The 12,047-nt window shown below is 35.1% G+C and overlaps 1 pseudogene; it reads right to left on the bottom strand.

Annotated features, from left to right (window-relative positions):
- Nucleotides 1–3,657: 3,657 nt before the first annotated feature.
- LOC149196275 (lysine-specific demethylase JMJ32 pseudogene) lies at nt 3,658–11,783 on the bottom strand (annotated as a pseudogene).
- Nucleotides 11,784–12,047: the final 264 nt, after the last annotated feature.

The following is a 12,047-nucleotide window of genomic DNA, read 5'->3' as shown; positions in this document are numbered from 1 at the left end:
GATTGTCCTCTCATGTACTAATCCAAACTAAACTAAGATTCATTCATAAGCATAAGAAATGAAATAACTTGAAACATAAAAGCAAAAGAATGAATTTCAATTATCATGCAAATCAAATAGAGAGAGAGCCTAACTTAGACCCTTGGTTATCCTCTCATATGCTGATAAGATTCTAATTTAAAACTCATTCATCAATCACAAACAAATCCTCAAACATCAAACATCTAAGCAATTAAATGAAATAAGATCTAATATGAAATAACATGTTCCTTTGATCCTTCTAGAGTGAGCTCAATTCTCCTACGAACAAAGTGACAAGCTATTCCATATACTATATTAAGGCAACTTATATCTAAAACTACATAATGGAAATATATGTAAAATGAAGCTTTATTCTATTCCATCATAAGTTGGATACATGCTCCAAGAGTCCTCCCTTTGGACTGGAGGAGGTACTCCTATTTATACAATGGGATGAGATAACAAACTCATAATGATGATCCACTAATCTCTCTTTTAGTTCCATACATTTCTCAACCATCTAGACACATAACCCTATCCTCCATGATTTCCTCCATGAGGTCCATGATCTTCTCCATGAGATCATGATCTTTTCCATGAGGCTTATCTTATCAAATTCGAATTTGATCATTCAAGGCCACATAAAGATGCCTTGGAAGCTTCCTTTGTACCTACACATGTCAACAAAATCATTCTAATTGTTAGGTATAAGTATAAGCATATTATTTTCTAAAGTTTAGCCATAAATCCACTTAAAAATGTTAATAATTAATAAACTTTGGAAAAGCATTGTTATAACCCAATAATGAGGTAAATGTAATGATGTGGAGGTGGAATGGAGGTGACATGAAGGTAAAAAGTGAAGATATTGGTGAATAATGGAGTGAAAATAGGGACTATTTTAAGGCCCAACATCTCCCCCAAACTGAAGGTATTGCATGTCCTCATGCAATCTATTACATTACTTTTTGGTACTTGAGCTTTGGCTTAAACTCTGCATGATATCATTTACTTAACTTTTGCAAAGCGTTATTTTGATGAACTACAACTTGGTTGGTTCCTGTGTTTCAACCATATTTTGTTTGTTGCATTCAATGTATGATCTTTGCATATTGATAATGTGATTTTTATTGCAGAGTATTTTTGTTGGAATGCATCATGGTTGGTTCTTGTGTAACAACCATGATTGTGTTGGCATCCAATTAACTTTTAAATACTTTTGACAAAGCCATTTGTATGCTCATGTAATAGTGGCAGAGTATTTTTGTTGGAATGCGTCATGGTTGGTTCTTGTGTAACAACCATGATTGTGTTGGCATCCAATTAACTTTGAAATACTTTTGAAGGAGTTGGAGGTAAGTGGGGTTTAGAATGTGATATATGAATGTGGATGTTATATGAATGTGACAAAGCATGTATGTAAATGTATCCTTCCCCTTAAACGGATGGTTTGGGCAGTTATGTGAAATGAAGAAAGGAAGTGAAGTTTTTTCCAAAAATTATTATTCTAACTTTTCAAGGAATTTAATGGTTAAAAGTTAGAAAATATCATACCTTAAATTACCCTTCCAAAAGTGAATGAGAGTTGTGCACGTGTGGCTGCAAAAACTGTTGTTCGTAGTCTTCTTTACTTGGTTGTGAAAATGGTGGATGAAAGATGGATCTGTATTGTCGTATCAGCTGCTGGATCCTTCGATGTTGGATGATGAATCTGATGAGTTTGCTGAATATGGCTGAAAATCTATAAGGCTTGGAAGGTATACAAAATATAGAAGTTACATTTCCCTCCCAGCCTTATTGATTGACTTCTCCTCAAGTGATGACAAACTAAAAAACAATGAAAGGAAATTGGCTGCATCTGCTACAAAATATGGGTCTTCAAGTCTTCAACGCTCGATGGCACAAATCTTACTATGTGATTAAATGTGTCAATGTCGAACATAGCAAGAAGTTGTTGACTTAGTGGTCGTTAATGAATGCCCCTAGCCAACACAAGAGCTCCCACCATTGATTCCAATGGGAGTCAGGATGCCTAACACATCTTTGTAGGTACAAATAAATTTGTCGTGGTCGAGCCACCTACAAGATCCAACGAACAAGGGATATTAATGTACTCCCATTGTTCATTGGCAAGAGTACTTGCCATTAAGGCATGCAAGCCTCTAGGTGTTTTTTTCAATGATACTTAGACTCTAGGACTTTGACTCAAGCAGGGTTTTATTGGCGGAAATGAAGGGGAATGATAATGACAAGGAAAATGGATGGATGTAAGGAAATGCATGGTGTATGAATAAGAACTCTTGCTGTGAAAAATGGATATGGAAGTGTCACGCCTTATGGATGTACGATTGGTGGAATTCAAAATCTTTTTGAAAAAGGGAAGTGCAAGGTAGTGGTTGTGGACATGGATTTGTCTTCAGAATTTTTCATGAATTGAGTCTTTGGAAGACTAATTGTCGTCACAATGCAATCTCCTTAATGATAACTTTGTTATCCTGTAACCTGTAAAAAAAAACTTGGCAGAAAGAAAACATAAGTTTGTTCAAGAAGAATTGCGCATTTCCTTCATGATTCTTACGCAAAAATTTCATACCAAATAAAACAGATTTAAGAAAAATCAAAGTGTTGAAAGTAACTCAATTCATGATATCAATTTCAATCCATTCTTAAAAACAACCATGAAAAATAATACTCCCTGTTTGTGTCAGATAACTCATGAAATGTACTTGGCAAAAAGATGGACATTAGAATTATCTGTTGTGTTCTGCATATTAGTGCATCATAAAGCATACAACAGAAAGATGTGATGAGTTAATGCCAACTTAAAGCTATCAGAAATAATTATTGTCTTTAGAATCCTCCAATCGATTTTCGAAATGTGTTTCCAAGTATCCTTCTTTTTTTTATTTTCAAATCTGCGTGAATTTTGTGAATTTTTTTTTTTAAATATCAAAAGTACTATTTTTTTTTTTTTAATTTATCAAAAGTAATAAATAAATGAAAACATAATTTTTATGTTGATTTTACTTATTTATTTAGAATTTTTTTTTTTTAAACAATAAATTAAAAACATAAAATTTTAATTTATTATTTAAGTTGAATTTTTTTTAAAATCAACAAAATTTTATTTATTCAAACCTAATAAAAAAAAAATTCTAAAAATATACTATAACTAAAATGAAGTTAGTTTTTTTTTTTAATATAAATAAGAAAATCACAAAAAAAATTATTTTGTGTTGTTTTGATTTTTTTCTTATTTTTTTTATTTTAATCAACACACAAAATATTATTATTATTATTATTTATTTTTATTTTTTTTAATAACAAATTTGATTTTTGAGATTTTTTTTTTTTTTTAAACAACAAATTAAAAAACAATTTTTTTTTTAATTTGTTATTTAAGTTGAGATTTTTTTTAAGTTGAAAATCAACAAATTTTTATTCTTTTTTAATTAAAACCTAATAAAGAAAAATTCTAAAATTAAACTATAACTAAAATGAAGTTTCCTAATCTCAGGATTGTATGAAAGGAGAACAATATAGTCCCCTATGATTGCATGGAGAATCGATTTACCTAGATGGGATGAACTGTAGTGATTTTCTCTACAACGTGGCTCAATTAACCTACATTTTCCACTAGCTTGGCAGGTAAAGCATCTCGCCTGCTCGGACTGTACATTCAAATGGCTTTGGGCCATTAAAATATCTGGGGAATAACATTCTTTGTTGTTCAGCTTGTGATGATGGTGGGTAAGGATCAACACTCGACCATGGAACATATCGCAATGGTGTATCTAACTCTATTTTGAACTCTCCATTTTCCTCGGATCTCACATAATGCCCAGCTGGATATTCCTTTATATACATTCTGTGCACATCCGTTGAAGGCAGGAGAAGAAAATGTTTTTCTCCTGACACAACCGCATACAAATTCTCATAGTGATCTTTATGGAACGAGGTGGTAGCTCTCTCGTTTCCTATCCAGAGATTCACCGCTTCGGGTTTCAAACCCCAAAGCCTCGGTGGCCCAAGGAATATCTGTCTCGACATCCTCTGCCAATAAGGAGTATTCCGACATGAAACAGCCGTTCTGCTCCTGTGCATAGGCCACAGCGCCCCGCTCCCGGCGTTCCGAACCTGCGATGTACTCCTGAGCAACAGGGAATGGAAATGCATTTAAACATCCTACGGCTTCACTGATGGAAGAGTCTCAATGAATGACGGTAGTGACACATCTTAGCGATGGTAAATGCATTATCTTATAACTGATGTTTCATTAAAATATCCCGAGATTTTCTCAAAAATATCCGCTGCATTAATGAAAATGAATCAGATTTTGGCTCTTACCGTTTTGCTCACGAAATATCTTTCTCAGTCCATTCTGCTTGAGCTTACACGTCAGCCAGATCTCCAGCGCCAATTTAATTAAATAAAATTGCCTTTGCAAGGATTCATTTATTAAATTAATGGCAAATATGTGGCAATCGCTCATGTTGTTTAACTGAAGTTTTAGCTCACAATGCAATGCTTAACACAAGTATTTTTTCCTTGAAATCTGCTAACAGTTGGAGACAATCTGTTACCTTCTTTCACAGGATTTCTGGAGTCTAGTGGAGCGCTGCTAACATGGAGAGAATTACGCTCTTTCTTTGAACCAGTGCGTCTTCTCATAGCTTGCTAATATATTCTACGTTGCTGCTTGGGTCAAAACATTTCACAAGGCCTGCATGGGCTCTCATCATTGTTGAAATGCAGGTATGTAATTTTGACAATAGATGAGATGCAGAAAGAACAAGGAACTGAAGCTGAAGGCATCGCGAATTCCCCTTTGAACAGCCAGAATTAAAGCAAGCCGAAAGCTTAGAAGATTCTAGAGACACGATGGCCAACACGGAATTCCAAGGTTCCACGAATTCTACAGCCACAGAAATGCCATGGAAAGTTCAAAACTCAACGAACAACAAAGACGTGGAGATCCAACTCCCCGAAGATGAATACAATGACTTAATTCAAGAATTCACGGATCTGCCATCAAAATTTCATGACATGGCAGAGAAAGTCGCAGATCAGCTGATGCCAGGGATCCAGAAGCTCTCCAACAGATCAAAAATATATTTGAGCATTTCCAACGAAGAAATCGCCAATGGATTCCGCCCGCTGGTAGGACAGCATTATGCCCCCTTCGTAGCATCGGGGATCTCCTGCATTTTCCTCATGCTTCCCCTCCTGGTGGCCATTTTCGTGTTCGAGCAAATCAGGGCTTTCTTTCCACTGCAGAAGGTCATATTGTTGGCCAACATATACCTAGCCAATTACTTTGCGGCGCTTGTGTTGACATCGTTCATCATACGAATGGAACCCATGGAGTTTTCTTCAAGAATTCTTTTTCGGGATACATATACATGCAGATTCATTTGCATCTTTTCCTGACAAGTTGGATGAGCTTTGCAATCATGGATTGGTGGCACAGGCTACAAGACTTATATCAGTTAGTAGTTCAGGTGGTGCTTAGGCATCACCAATCCAGGCCCTCTAGCATTTGGTCGCAAACCCTCCACACTGTTATTCTCCATAGCCAATCCATGAGAACTACCGATCCTGCTTCCATAGTTATAGGGCGTTGCAAATTTTCAATCTGCTCAAGCAGAGTACAAGTTTCTTTACAACCCAAGCCAAGATTGTAAATTCAGTTGAGTTTGTTTTTTTTATATGTTTTGAGTTGTTTTGTTTTCATGAATACGCTGGTTGGTTGGTTGGATTATTTTTTTTTAAAGTCTAAAAACAAAAATGGTAACCCTATCAAAAAATGGTTAGTTGTTAAAATGAATTTTATTATTATTATTTTGTTGATTTTTTTTTTTTTTAAATCTAAAATTAAAAACTAAATTTTTTATTTTTTTAAATCTAAAATTAAAAAAACTAAATTTCATCTAAAAATTTAAAGACGTTTCTTTCATTCACAAAATTCTTTATTGTTTTTTTTTTTTGCAAATTAGTTCTTCAGCAAGAGTATTTTTATTTGAACAAAATCAATAGATTTTCTGATCTTCCTGATCGCACGAAGCGCAGGAAGAGAGCATACTAATCGCTTGATTTGTTTTTATTTATGCAGGGGGGTTTTTTTGAAAAGACGAAATTTAAAACTAGCTAAACACTAAAACATCAGAAAACTCAAATTTGAACTTCCTTTGTGAAGATCCTGCTATCACCAGGTCTCACAAGTTATTTTGTCTAAAGAAAAATACTAGTACTGAATTAAATTCCTAATGCCTAATCCCTTAGCACCATCCCCGGCAACGGCGCCAAAATGTTGGGCAATTTATTGGGCTTAAATTGCTTCATTAAATTATCAACCAGGGAAACTCGTAAGCTTGTGATGATGCCAACAAAATATATGCAGGAGTAGGCAACTAACTCTATGTCTAACTAAATGATTTATGATTCAATATAATATGCAAGGGAAGAGGCTCCTAACTAAGGAGGTCCTGGTTGTCCTTCCCTACAATATCATAGAGAAATCATTGATTACATAAAACTAGAAACTTGAAATGAAGACAAGAGAATGAACTTTAATTGTTGTTCAGATTCAAAGAGAGAGAAAGACTAACTTAGTCTCTTGATTGTCCTCTCATGTACTAATCCAAACTAAACTAAGATTCATTCATAAGCATAAGAAATGAAATAACTTGAAACATAAAAGCAAAAGAATGAATTTCAATTATCATGCAAATCAAATAGAGAGAGAGCCTAACTTAGACCCTTGGTTATCCTCTCATATGCTGATAAGATTCTAATTTAAAACTCATTCATCAATCACAAACAAATCCTCAAACATCAAACATCTAAGCAATTAAATGAAATAAGATCTAATATGAAATAACATGTTCCTTTGATCCTTCTAGAGTGAGCTCAATTCTCCTAAGAACAAAGTGACAAGCTATTCCATATACTATATTAAGGCAACTTATATCTAAAACTACATAATGGAAATATATGTAAAATGAAGCTTTATTCTATTCCATCATAAGTTGGATACATGCTCCAAGAGTCCTCCCTTTGGAATGGAGGAGGTACTCCTATTTATACAATGGGATGAGATAACAAACTCATAATGATGATCCACTAATCTCTCTTTTAGTTCCATACATTTCTCAACCATCTAGACACATAACCCTATCCTCCATGATTTCCTCCATGAGGTCCATGATCTTCTCCATGAGATCATGATCTTTTCCATGAGGCTTATCTTATCAAATTCGAATTTGATCATTGTTATAACCCAATAATGAGGTAAATGTAATGATGTGGAGGTGGAATGGAGGTGACATGAAGGTAAAATGTGAAGATATTGGTGAATAATGGAGTGAAAATAGGGACTATTTTGAGGCCCAACACTATACAACCTGTCTTTACCATTTCTGAAATCAGTGAAGATAGTCAAATTTTGAACACATTAGAAAAATTTGAAACATCTTCAGAATATGACCACACACAATTTCAGTTAGATTCTGACATTGAGTATCTATCATCTAGACAAATGTCTCTTTACTCTATGGAAGAATTTGGTAGTTCCGCCATTGAGATCTTTCCGGCTAAAACATTGAATATCAACAAAAACTTGGAAAAATCACAACAGGGAGAGCTAACCAAAATCTTGCAAAAACATTCTACTGCATTTGCATGGGAGTATACTGATATGAAAGGTATTGACCCTAAGACTTGCATTCATCACATCTACATCGAGGAAAATAGTAGACCAATCAGACAACCTCAGAGAAGGATGAATCCAAACCTTAGGGAGATAGTGAAAGAAGAGCTCCAAAAACTACTCAATGTAAACTTCATTTATCCAATTTCAAATAGCCGATGGGTTTCTCCTTTGGTTATAGTACCTAAAAAGAATGGTAAATGGAGGGTATGCATTGATTACAGGGAATTGAATAAAGCAACTTTGAAGGATCACTTTCCTTTACCCTTTATCGATCAGGTATTAGATACTCTAGTAGGCAAAAAGTACTTTTCATTTTTGGATGGTTTTAGTGGCTATAATCAAATTCAGGTAGCACCTGAAGATCAAGATAAGACCACATTTACCTGTCCATGGGGAACTTTTGCTTACCGAGTGCTTCCTTTTGGATTATGTAATGCACCCGCAACATTTCAAAGGGCAGTACTAGGAATCTTTTCTAATCTAATCCATGATTGTGTAGAGGTTTATATGGATGATTTTACAGTTTATGGTGATTCAATTGAAGAGGCATTAGAGAATTTGGAAAAAGTCCTTATAAGATGTAATGAAGCAAACCTTTCATTGAGTCATGAAAAATGTTTTATGATGTTTACTGAACGTATTGTTTTGGGACATCATATTTCAAGGGATGGGATTAAGGTTGATAGATCAAAAGTTGAAGTCATATCCAAGTTTCCTATTCCAAATTGTCAAAAAGATGTTAGAAATTTTCTGGGATTTACTGGGTACTATAGAAGATTTATAGAAAACTTCACCAAAATAGCATCTCCACTCTTCAAATTACTTACAAAAGACTGTGAATTCAAATGGGATCCTGATTTTCAATGAGCATTTGAAACTTTGAAAACAAGAATATCTGAAGCACCCATTTTGAGAGGGCCAAATTGAAAACTTCCTTTCCATATTTCTACAGATGCTTCAGATACAGCTCTAGGGGCTGTGTTGGGTCAAAAGGATTTAGTTCCTTATGCCATTTACTTTACCAGTAAAAATTTGACTCCCACTGAGTTGAACTATACTGTGACTGAAAAAGAGTTCTTAGCTATTGTTCATGCAATCAATAAGTTTAGACATTATATAACAGGCTATGAAACTTTTGTCCATACTGATCATTTTGCGATTAGATATCTAATGAACAAACCTGTTACTAATGGCAGAGTTACAAGATGGCTCTTACTTTTACAAGAATTCAATATTACTGTATTGGATAGACCAGGGAAACAAAATACAATAGCTGATTTCTTGTCTAGGGTCCAAAATACTAACGAAGATTCTCCTGTAGAGGATAAGTTTCCAGATGAATATTTATTTGCAGTAACTACTAAGACTCCTTGGTATGCAGATGTTGCTAACTATTTGGTTACAGGGAAGCTACCTCCACATCTATTTCCTAGTGAAAAAAGAAGAATTATTCAGGAGAGTTCAAAATATTCATGGATTTCTAACGAATTGTTTAAAACAGGGCCAAATTGTGTGATCAGAAGATGTGTTCGGGAAGATGAAATGCCTGACATCCTTAAGGCATGTCATGATGAACCATGCGGTTGACACTTTGCTGACAAAAGGAAGACCTATAAAATCCTTTCTTTAGGATATTATTGGCCTTCCCTCTTCAAAGATACAAAAGAATATGTCAGAAGGTGTGACAGCTGCCAAAGAGTAGGGAAACCGACTCTTTCAAATAAAATGCCATTACAACCACAGGTACTCATCGAACCCTTTGAAAAATGGGCTTTAGATTTTATTGGACCCATTAATCCACCATCTAAACAGAAGAAGTATATATTGGTATGCATTGATTATGTCACTAAATGGGTAGAAGCCAAAGCATTACTTTCTGCTACTGAAAATTCAGTTGTTAATTTTCTTTATGAGGATATATTTACTCGCTTTGGTGTCCCAAGAGAAATTGTGACAGATCAGGGAAGTCAATTTACATCCAACATGATGGAGAAGCTTATGGAAGAATACAAAATCAAGCACAGAAAATCTACTCCTTACCATCCGCAAGCAAATGGCCAAGTGGAGTCTACAAACAAATTTATTGAAAGCATCATCACCAAAATTGTTCATCTACACAGAAGAGATTGGGCAGAAAGGCTTCCTGAAGCCTTATGGGCCTACAGAACTACATGGAGGAATACAACAGGACATTCTCCCTATGAACTTGTTTATGGGAAAGAAGTCCTGCTCTCCATTGAGTTTCAAGTCAAAACTTTCAAGATGGCAGTTCAGTTGGGGATGGATCTATCAGAAGCTCAAAAGCACAGAATGGAGCAGCTGAATGAGCTAGATGAGATCAGACAAGAAGCAATCTTAAGAACTGATCTAGTTCAACATCAAAGAGCTAAGTGGCATGACAGACACATCAAAGAGAAAAAGTTTCAAGAGGGAGATTGGGCATTACTATTTGATTCCAATTTTAAAGACTTCAAAGGTAAATTTCAGACCCATTGGCTTGGGCCATATGAGATTGACAAAGTCTTTAGCAATGGAGAGGTAAGAATCAAGACCATTGATGAATTTCAAACTCCTCTTATTGTGAATGGCCACAGATTGAAAATTTATCATAAGCCACTCTCAAAAGAGGAATTTGTCAAAATGTTTCAAGAGAATTCTGCAATAAGGCTGGTGAAGAAGAATCCTTCTTCCCCACCAGCCTAGCCTTTGTTTCTTTCTGTTAAAATATATATATATATATATATATATATATATATATATATTTGTATAAGCCTGAAAACCAATCACTGATTGGCAATCTTATACAAAAAATGTAGAGTGAAAATTAGGGACACCCGACACTCTATATTTTTCGAAAAAAATTCTCTCCTTCTTTCCCATTTTCACTTCACTTCATTTCCATCCCAATCCATCTCCATTTCATTTTCATTTCACTTCACTCCATTTCATATCACTTCATCTCATCCATCTCATTCCATTTCATCAATAAATGTCTCCTTCATGACCATTTTCATTCAATTAGTTAATATCTAATTATCTTTATTCAGCCAAGTGGGTGTTGTGTCAGTTTCCGCAACTGGAATCAGTGTCCGCAGCCAGAAGCAGTTTCCGCAGCCACCACTCTGTTTTTCAAATTTATAGTCAAAATGTTAGTGCAATAATCATGAAAATGCAGGTATGACTGAGCATATGCTATGAAGACATGGAGCATCTACAGACATCAATAAGGAGCAGTTGATTAAAGGCTAATGGACAACAAATGACAAGGATTCCAAGGTATGAGCAAAAATTTCTTTCAAATAGCAATCAAAGGCACAATTTTGCATAGTTATTAAACCTTAAAGATCCACTATGTGCAATGATTATCACGATAGCTCCATTACCCATTACCATTCCACGACATTATTCCATAAACCATGCATTTATTCCCTAAACGGTCTCATGGTTAATTTTCGGGTTTAACTCATAGATGACTGCACTTTCATACTCCACTTGTAATCATGAGATGTGACCTATTTCATTACGGCTCCTCTCCACCGCATTTTTCGCAGCCATTCCATAAACGTGTAACACAAGGATAATTTTAGGGGCGAATGTTCGCCCTTTGGCGAAATTAAAGGGTTTTAAATTTTTAGTGGGCGAATATTTTGTATCATAGTAAATTTTTACAAATCACCTCAAATAGCCCACCTTATTTTAAGGGAGAGGGTAAAAAAGGTAAATTTAGCCCTTGAAATTAGGACTTACAACCTTCCATTCGCCCATTTTCAAGAATAGGTTTTATTTAAGTGAATCCATTCGCCCATTTTCAAGAATAGGTTTTATTTAAGTGAATCTTATGGGCCAAATACCATATTTATAAAAGAGGTATGGTAAATACATCTTGTACGCAGCCGTTCAATTCAAAATTCTGACTTCACTTCACTACCCTACCATTTTGTTAAAGCCACCTCGTTCACATACGTCTTCACTCCATTTTGTGAACTCACCTCGGCTGCTCATCCTCTGTTTCCGCTTGCAGTTCCTGAACACTCCCATTACCGTTATCCATCTATCAATTGCAGCCACTATTTTTTTTGCCATAAACCCTACAACCTAGCCATCTTACCTCTGCTAAACCCTCACACGTAGTTGAATTTCAGTTGAATTTCAACCAGAGGAAAGGATGGGACGATTATTAAGGGCAGAACCGGAAGGACCTAAGTATTTAGAAGGTTACCCTCAAGTAAAATATTTGCTGAAGAAAGCAAAATGGCTACACTTCATTCAAAAATTTAAAGGCCATAATAAGGAGGTAACAAAAGCCTTTGCACAG

This window comes from Pinus tabuliformis, chromosome 2_2 (genome assembly GCF_031772625.1).
Source record: "Pinus tabuliformis cultivar Carrire ecotype Pingquan chromosome 2_2, CPIR1, whole genome shotgun sequence".
In the NCBI taxonomy this organism is placed as follows: domain Eukaryota; kingdom Viridiplantae; phylum Streptophyta; class Pinopsida; order Pinales; family Pinaceae; genus Pinus; species Pinus tabuliformis.
Note: the sequence above shows the minus strand (reverse complement) of the source record. Positions and strands in the feature narration are given on the sequence as shown.